At 38.1% G+C, this 8152-nt stretch overlaps 1 non-coding gene across 1 annotated transcript; it reads right to left on the bottom strand.

The window, feature by feature from the left end:
* Positions 1-7835: 7835 nt before the first annotated feature.
* Positions 7836-7942, bottom strand: LOC131241757 (small nucleolar RNA R71). Its single transcript, XR_009169320.1, has one exon. It is a non-coding gene; the product is annotated as a small nucleolar RNA R71 (small nucleolar RNA).
* Between the last annotated feature and the right edge of the window lie 210 nt (positions 7943-8152).

Raw genomic sequence — 8152 nt, 5'->3', positions numbered from 1 at the left:
AGATACCTTCCTCATGTCACCATCCAAACAGTGATCCATGCTAGGGTCGTCAATCCTAGTCATCTCATACGATCATATGTTTGAGGTCGTAGCAAAGGGCTCGTCACCAATCAATGCACGCCTTTCATGCCTTTACTACCATAATTTGGCTCGTCACCTCCTTGCGGTATCCAGGTATGCTCGAGGTCACTACAAAGGGCTCGTCACCAATCAATGTAGGCCGATAGCACGAATATAGTGTCCCATACCACCATAATCGGCTCACGAGTTTAGTTGCTCATTGGTCACTACGGGGAGGCTCGTCACACCAGCGTAGGCCGACAGCTCGACCACGGTGTCCCATACCACCATGTCCGGCTCATGAGTCTTAGCGGATCAGGTACCATGGTTATTAGGATGTCATTGGTAAGTTCGGTATCCTAGATTCAAGCAATAGCGTCCATACATGGTTAACATACATCGGATAATCGGGTTATTTGACGAACTCGACTAGCACGAGCGCACGTTGAATTGAGCGACATGGAGTGCGCAAACACTCCGCGTGGTCAAACCACTGCCGACAACTCTAATATGACTCGGGTTCGTCTAATACGTCCGATGTGGCGAAAGCAATCTCAACCACGCATATAGGGTCAATTACCGATTTCCTGGACTAAGGCATAGTCCCAAACACCTTACACTACTACAGATACTCATATGGATTGTAAGACAGTAATGAAACAACAACTCAAATCATGGTACACCAGCACTTGAAGAATGTCAACTTAACATAAATGTAAGTATAGGTAATGCTTGAATTTAAATAACTTGGAATGTAACTGCATAAAGGAAATCATGCGCATCAATAGGAGTATTGAGAATCACTTCTCAACGCCCACAATTAGTGTAATCGGTTACACTTAGATCATTCATGCATTTCTACAAACACTTAGCATACATGGAACGACATACATGACGTATGTTGGAATACATGCACTTAGACAATTCCTTTTACCAAGGAGTCGTCATACATGCATCTAGCATACATACATGACAAATAATCATGACAAACACAAGTGCATATTTTATACGTATACGGTACTTTATAAATACACATAGAATACACAAATCTCAATATAGCACATGCATATCAGGAAAGCAATGTAAACATAACATTTGGCATGTGAAATCTCATCCATAACAAGAATAAATCACTAACTGGGATTGAAAGCCTTGAAAACCATAACCTATACACTTAAAGTCCTCACCTTAAGCAAAGAATGAACCACCGAACTGATTTAGACGAGTTGTCTTCGTCAACGGTGCTAGAATACCCTAAAATAAGGATAGAAATGAGATACAACAACACCAAGTCTAGTCTAAGCTCTAACACAGGTTAGGGTTCGGTTAACTTACCCCAAAAGAACTCAGAATCGTCGGGAGAACGATTCAAAGTGAAGGTTCAAAGATGAATATGAACAAGGAAGAAATCAAGATGATTCACCAACTTATCTCTCTCACTTTCTCTCTCTTTTCCACTCTCTTTCCAAGCTAGGGTTAGAGAAAATCGTATGGAAAAGAGAGCTAGGGTTTAAGGACTATAAATAGGCCTTTTTTTGATGAAAATAACCCCAGGGTCAAGGTATACTTAGGTTATAACCAAAGTAAGCCTTTCTCGATCCAACGAAGCACTTCTGGTGGGCCTATAACCACGAAAGGTCGGACTTAAGCTCCTTGACCATGGATCTAGGTCAAGCTGAGTTTTCATACCGACCGGCTCTTCAGATCAGCCGTGGCGGACCACACTCAATTCAACGGTCACGGAAACTCGATCAGGTCCACAAGCACTAGGATATGCCTGGGCCAACTATCCTGATCAGAGGGTGAAATTGGGTCAGAATCCAACGGTCAGATAGCTTAAAATCGTCGCGCAAGTGACACGACTCAGATTTCAATAAAAGCTTAATAAATTCCAACCGTTCTCACACTCTTCACTCCGAGCTCAAGCAAATCGACCCAGAACATCAGATCGACTTGATTTTCGAGGTGAAGATCAAGCCCAACTCGGTGATCGCAACAGCCTAAGATCATCGCCATCGGACTTTCGACGCGCGGTCCAGGTCCGATCCAGATCTTCCAAAAATTCCCTAAAACAACTGGATTTAGCGATGGATCCTAGATTTCAGAGTAACGTAGCGCTCACTAATCTACACGTTTAGAGCCATGCAGATACAATTTAAAGTGATTGATGCGGATTTCACAAGCAATCGAGTAAAGCGCTAATTACCCCAAAACAACTACTTAAGGAAAGATTAGCACAAAAATTCCAAGGTCGTTACAAAAGGAAAAACTTCTGTTTCTGGGGAATCATCAAGATCCTCCAGACATAAAGTCCTTGCTCCTAAGGAAAGGGCAAAAGCGTCTAATCAAGGGACCCCAACAAGCTAGCAAAGTACCAGACAAACATCACATGGTGGGTCTCAACATGCTGCACCTATCCCTCCTCCTACTGCGGTAGATCCTATTCTAGCGAAATATACTGGAAAGAAGTTGGTCCATGAACAAAAAATTGACAAGGATTACCTAAAACTCTATAATATGAAACCTCTGTTGGCTGCAATAGATTGGCTACCTCTTCTCAATTTTGGCGGCCCATGTCATTATGAAAGAACTTATAGCTTATTTACTTCCAGCCATTCTCCTTTTGTAGAACCTCCTTCCATCACTGTCTCTGTTGGGGATACCGACGTAGAAATTACCCCTGAATCTATTGCAAATATCTTTGATCTCACTCTGTCTCCAATTGGTCTCTCTGATCTAAATCTTGAAAATCCAGTGAGTCAATCTAAGATCACGACATTTCTTTGTCATGGTAGGGATATTCCTTGGCTCCAGGGTAATGTGTTAAAGGCAAAATTCATAGAACCTAAGTATCAAGTTCTACATGGCATCTTCGCCAAAAACGTGTACCCTAAAGGTACAACTGAGCTAACCTTACAGGATTTGTGGTCATGATAGTGTACTGTGTGGCAACTGGGATCAAGTCTGTCTTCCCACTCTGATAGTTCACCTATTGGTGTACACAATTCACACTTCTAGAGTTGTCCATCTACCATTCCCTCAAATTATTCACGTGCTAAGTGATAAGATTGGTCTTCCATTGATAAACGATCAGGAACTACCTCTCCAACATTTCAACAAAATCAACAGTAGAAAGATGGATTTAAAGTTTCATCGATATCCAGAAGATTAACTTGAGGAGGGGATTTATGAAGAAGGAGAAATTGGTGAAGAGCTACACAAGTCGAAGGAGCCGTACAGGCTAATGGAGACCCACTCGAATCACAGCAAGCTCTGCCTCCATCTGACCCTGTGCAGGCAAAAAGATTCAAATTACATCAAGATTGGATCGAGATGACGTTACGAGAAGTCATTCAGATAAAGGAAATGATGAATGAATGGTTCACTGTCCTCGAAAGATTGGTGGCTGGGGTGCAGCAGTTGGTGCAGCAACTGGTTGATTTGATAACATGCCGACGAGACGATACAACACTGTCTTCATCAGCCCCTCCACCATAGTATCGATAGTCTTCATGCCGTCACATACACCAGATACTCATCTTGGCATCTGGGCATGGATATCTTTTTAAATGCCCTGCGATCTTATGAGTGTATGTGATGGCTACCTAACATGAAGAGTCTAACATTTTTTTGGTGTGGCTTATGGATATCCTCTGTGTGAGGAAAATACTTGTATTTTTGTAAGCCCATGGTTGGGCTAGATATTTGGTTTTGTTGGTTTGGGATGGATGTTGCCATACTGTTAAGCCTAGGTAGTTCTTATTTTGGATATTTTTGTTAATGGTTGTCTTATAATTCATATATCTTTGCTGCCATATCTCACTGCTCTCAACTATGCATTAAATTCTGTGAAATGCTGGTATGAACTGTGTTTGTCTTCTCTTGCATATCCCTTAACAATTGAGAATTGGGTTGTGATTTCTATCATTTAAAGTTATACTACTATTTTATGTTGAAATTACATCACTCTCTCTTTGACCTGGTATGTATAAATGGTTTCCATGTAAATAGAGATGTCGTTATACATCTGTCTCTTCGAATTATGTATGTTAGAGATGTATCTGGTATGTATGGTAATATCTGGATCTCTCTTGATTCTCTCATACCTTTATGCTTCAACTTCAGTCAACTAGTATTGCTATATTGCCCTTTGCCAATGACTGACAAAAAAGGGGAGAACAAATCCCACCACGGAGGAAAATTGTGTGTATCTATTTGTTAGTGGTGGTTCAAGTGTTAGTGGGAGCATCAATAAGAAGATAGGGGGAGAAGCTACTATTGAATGATATAGGCGTGTGTGTGAACTCAATAGCATTATAAATTTGTGTAAAGAATTATGTACACATAATTTAGGGTGTTGGTCTAGATGTTGTTCTATGACTTCAGGTGTTTTGTCACGTAATTAACAAAGGGGGAGATTGAAAGTGTCCTGGTTTGTCAATTAGTCTGAGTGTTGAGTTAGTAAGACAAGTGAACTCCATAGAAAGATCATTCAAGCGTTTGCCTCAACAGGATGTGTACCTGACTTCATAAAAGTTAAACTTAGCCTCGCATCTCATGTCCCAAAACACCGGGTATATAAAATCCTTAAAAATGGATAGAACAACTTAGGGTTTAAGGTGAGAAAACTATTTTGCAAAATCAGGCAAATCTCTAAGTTTTCTACCTTTAACGATTTATCGATAAGTGGTTCGATGAAATCGAACTCTGTTATCTATGTCCTTGAAACTCACTCGATATTATCCAAATGAGGACTTTAGATGTCCAACAACCACAATGAATCCTGGACTAAATTATCGATGAATTGATGTCATGTTCGATATCATCGAATTTTGAATCTCGAGTTCATCGAGACATCTCAATAAAATCAACATCTGGCCAGTTGTTTCCAAAAAGTAGTTAAGAAAAATCATGTGATTTTTGATATCTCGAAGAGAGCCTCAATATCATCGAAATTCAAACCTCGATGATATCGACTGACCTTCGATGATATCGAATTAGGACACAAATCTGACCAGCAAGCTTTTAGGTAATTAACTTAAGTATCGAGGAGCGCTCGAGGATATTGTTGAGGGTCGAATATTGCATATCAGACCCCGATTATTGCTTGATTTTACGTACACGATAATGCCTAATATTATAATTTAATCGTGTTTTTGTTGCAGGATGTAATAAGGAGCTTTGATTGAAAAAGAGTATTAAAAGCATGGATTTAACGCTCCGAAGTCACCAGAGTAAGGAACAGACTCCAGAGGATTGAGATCAATGGATTTACATGTCAGGGATCTGAGGAAATCAAGTCGCTCACATTAAAAAGGTCTGAAAATTGTCCAAAATGCAAGATCACAGGATTCTTGCCATCCGATTGACACAAAACTTCATACATGTGGTGGGGGACTCTTTCGCTTGTGTTTTGTATTCATACTGATCTGATACTGATTATAGTTTATTTAAGGGAGTGTTTTTAGTTCTTAATGGTCTGTTTTGACTAAAATTAAAATGGGTCTACAATGGCTTTGAGCATGTTCCTTCCTTTTATGTTTATGACGTCAGGAAGCCTTGTTGTTCACCATCGTCTCTTGGGCATGTTAGGATGACGGTACCCTTCATAACCTTCATAACATGTTGATTGGTTGGTAATTAGTTTAATTCTATTGTTTGCTTTGTCTCCTGGGTATGGTTTGATGATGGAATCCATTCTAATTCATATACTTTTCATCTCTTTAAAATTATATCAGAGGAAGTTCAGTTTAATTTCCATGATTTTTGAAGCAGGCATAAGATCTCCCTGATCTCTACGAGTGGATCCTCTGAATCCCTAGTTTCTTATCTCTGATTTCTCTTAAGTTTTACATTAATCTCTCACCATTATTCCTCAATTTATATTTGATTTAGATTTCATCTTAGGCTGGTTCTATTTCTACCTAGTTTCAGATTACTTATAGGTATCAGTCCCTTGGGATTCGACCTCGGTCTCACCGAGTTTATTACTACATCACAACCCTATACTTGGGGAGTGAACAAGTTTTTGGCGCCGTTGCCGGGGATTGACGGTTACGTTTTCTAAAATTAATTAGTTTTAGAATTAGTTTAAGATTAGGATTTTACTAACTTTAGTTTTAGATTTTTATTTCTATTTGATTTCTAGAACTAACTTGTTTTCCTATTTTGTAGGCTCCTGACATAAACTTCTAAATTGGTAATCCCTTTCTAATTCCTCTACTTTTTCTATTTTTAGAATTAGGGTTTGAATTTTAGAAATTTTCTAATTCTAGTATTTTTCTATTTTTAGGAAATAGTTTATTTTTAGACACTTTTCTCTTTTGTTTTTAGAAACTAGGTTAGTTATTTCCCTTTTTAGTAATTCTTTCTAATTTTAGAAACTAAATCATCTTCCTTTATTTTAGTTTTAGAAACTTTCCTTTTTAAAGAATTAGTTTATTTTTTAGAAACTTTTTAATTTTAGGTTTAAATTTTCTATTCTAGAAACTTTCTAATTCTGGGTCTTCTTTTTAGAAACTAACTTAGCTTCTAGGTTTAGGGAACTTTCCTCTTTAGAAACTAATCTCTTTTGTTTTCTTTTACAGGATCTTAACATAGGAACTTCTCATTTGGTACCATCTTTCTAACTTCTCCTCTTACTTTCTGTACTTTTCTAATTTTAGATTTAGATTCTTCTTTTAGGTAACTTTCTATTTTCTAGTATTAGAAAATTTTCCTTTTTTTTAGAAACTAACTTTATATTTTTATTTTTAGTAACTTTCTAATTCTAATCCTTTTAGAATCTAACTTTGGTTCATAATTTATTTTTAGAAGTTTCCTACTTATAGATTTTTTTATAGAAATTAACCTTCCTATTTTGTAGGCTTTTAAGATAGAAATTTCTAATTCGGTAAGCTCTTTCTCTACTTTCTATTTTTCAGATCTCTTTTAGTAACTTACTTTCTAGTTTAGGGCCTTTCCTAATTTATTTTAAATTTCCACTTTCCTTTAGGAATTTCTTCTTTTAGAAACTAATTTACTTCTATCTTTCTTTTTAAGGATTTTCTAATTCTAGACCTTCTCTTTAGAAACTGACTTGTTTTGTTTTCTTTTGCAGGTTTTTAACTTAAGGACTCCAATTTGGTAACTTCTTTCCAACCCTCTCTTTCTTTCTAGATTTTCTTTTCCTTTCTTAGGTTTAGGTTTCAAATTTGATTGAGGGCTATGAGTGTTTCATGCCCAAGTGGGCTCGTGACAATACTCGACGTATCTTGACTGAAGGAGGACTGGTTAAGGGGTTAACTATCCATCGCAGGACTAGACACCACTCGAAATCCCCTAAATTAATTGAAGTGATAGCTGAAAACCAACCTCTTTTACCCCAACCTAGGGTGAAGGACATTCAGGATGAGAATGAGGTGCATCAAGCACCCCCACCTCATACTTTACGAGATTATTTACAACTAGCAGGGGTGAGTACGCCCTCATGCATGATTTTTCTTGAAAATACAGGACATATGGACATCAAGCCAGGGGTTATCCAACTCCTTCCTAAGTTCCATGGGCTTGAATCTAAAGAACCATATCTACATTTGAAAGAGTTTGAAGAGATCATAGCCACTTTATATTTTCAAAATGTGTCTGAGGATACAGTCAAGCTGAGACTCTTTACTTTTTCCTTAAAGGAGAAGGCTAAGACGTGGTTACATTCACTGCGTCCTAGATCCATTGGCACATGGAATGATATGCAAAGGGAATTTATAAAGAAATTTTTTCCACATCATAAAACGATTACCCTTAGAAAAGCAATCATGAACTTCACCCAAAAGGAGGATGAAACATCTTACCAATGTTGGGAAAGGTTCAAGGATTTGGTCAGTTCATGCCCACAACACGGCTTTGAAACGTGGCACATTACAAATTTTTTCTACGATGGACTGACATCTTCCAAGCGCCAAATGGTCGAGACAACGTGTAATGGAGAATTCATTAATAAAAATGTCGACGAGGTATAGGATTACCTCGATAGTCTTGCTGAAAAAACACAATCATGAGATTATTACCCAAAATCGAACACCACGTCTAGGCCGACTCAATCTAAGGAGAAAGG

The sequence above is a fragment of the Magnolia sinica genome, chromosome 3, assembly GCF_029962835.1.
Source record: "Magnolia sinica isolate HGM2019 chromosome 3, MsV1, whole genome shotgun sequence".
Lineage (NCBI taxonomy): Eukaryota > Viridiplantae > Streptophyta > Magnoliopsida > Magnoliales > Magnoliaceae > Magnolia > Magnolia sinica.
This window is presented reverse-complemented; position numbering and strand designations above follow the sequence as displayed.